Raw genomic sequence first — 1,966 nt, 5'->3', positions numbered from 1 at the left:
AGCCATAACGGCAGTGCATGTGAAGAACTCCACTATATTGTATTAAGGTATAAAGTCAAATTTCTTGTATATGCAAATTTAGTAATCGATATTGAGGTGCTGCAAATCATTAGTTTAACACAATTAAGTTAATTTACCTTCTTCATCTTACTGAAGTGTACATAAAGCCATAACGGCTGTGCATTTGAAAGTATTCCACAATCTTATATTAAGGTATAAAGTCGATTTTCTTGTATATACACATTTAGCAATCGGTAGTGAGGTAAGTCGATTTTCTTGTATATACACATTAAGCAACCGATATTGAGTTGCTGCAAATCATTCATTTAACATTTATAATTCAACTAACCCTCTTCATCTTACTGAAGAGGACATAAAGCCATAACGGCAGCGCTTTTGAAAGAATGCCACATCCTTATATTAAGGTATAAAGTCGAATTTCTTGTGTATGCACATTTAGTAATCGATATTGAGTTGCTCCAAATCATAATTTCAACATATGTAAGTTAAGTAACTTTCTTCATCATAGTGAATTGGACATAAAGCCATAACGGCAATGCATGTGGAAGAGCTCCACAATCTTATATTAAAGAAAAAATCGAACTTCTTGTATATGCACATTCAGTAATCGATATTGAGTTGCTGCAAATCATTAGTTTAACATATTTAAGTAAATTTATCTTCTTCATCATAGTGATGTCGACATAAGGCCATAACGGCAGTGCATGTGGAAGAACTCCACAACCTTATATTAAGGTATAAAGTCGAATTTCTTGTGTATGCACATTTAGTAATCGATATTGAGTTGCTGCAAATATTTAGTTTAACATATTTAAGTTAATTAACCTTCTTCATCTTACTGAAGTGGACATGAAGCCATAACGGCTGTGCATTTGGAAGTATTCCACATCCTTATATTAAGGTATAAAGTCGATTTTCTTGTATATAAACATTTGGCAATCGATATTGAATTGCTTCAAATTATTTACTGAAGTGGACATAAAGCCATAATGGCAGCGCTTTTGGAAGAACTCCAGAATCTTTTATTAAGGTATAAAGTCGATTTTCTTGTATATACACATTTAGTAATCGATATTGAGTTGCTGCAAATATTTAGTTTAACATATTTAAGTTAATTTACCTTCTTCATCTTACTGAAGTGGACATGAAGCCATAAGGGCTGTGCATTTGGAAGTATTCCACATCCTTATATTAAGGTATACAGTCGATTTTCTTGTATATACACATTTGGCAATCGATATTGAATTGCTTCAAATTATTTACTTCACTTATTTAAGTTAATTACCCTTCTTCATATTACTGAAGTGGACATAAAGCCATAACGGCAGCGTATTTGGAAGAATTCCACATCCTTATATTAAGGTATAAAGTTGATTTTCTTGTATATACACATTAAGGAATCGATAGTGAGTTGCTCCAAATCATTAATTCAACATATTTAAGTTAATTAACCTTCTTCATCTTACTGAAGTTTACATAAAGCCATAACGGCAGTGCATTTGGAAGAATTCCACAATCTTATATTTAGATATAAAGTCGATTTTCTTGTATATACACACTTGGCAATCGATATTGAGTTGCTTCAAATTATTTACTTCACTTCAGCGTATTTAAGATAATTAACCTTCTTCTTCTTACTAAAGTTGACACAAAGCCATAACGGCAGTGCATTCGGAAGAATTACACAATCTTATATTAAGGTATAAAGTCGAATTTCTTGTATATACACATTTGGCAATCGATATTGAGTTGCTGCAAATTATTTACTTCACTTATTTAAGTTAATTACCCTTCTTCATATTACTGAAGTTGACATAAAGCCATAACGGCAGTGATTTTGGAAGAATTCCACAATCTTATATTAAGGTATAAAGTCGATTTTCTTGTAAATACAGATTTAGCAATCGATATTGAGTTGCTTCAAATCATTTACTTCACTTATTTA

The sequence above is a fragment of the Bactrocera tryoni genome, unplaced genomic scaffold (assembly GCF_016617805.1).
Source record: "Bactrocera tryoni isolate S06 unplaced genomic scaffold, CSIRO_BtryS06_freeze2 ctg7180000341209_QRY, whole genome shotgun sequence".
Taxonomy (NCBI): Eukaryota; Metazoa; Arthropoda; class Insecta; order Diptera; family Tephritidae; genus Bactrocera; species Bactrocera tryoni.
This window is presented reverse-complemented; position numbering follows the sequence as displayed.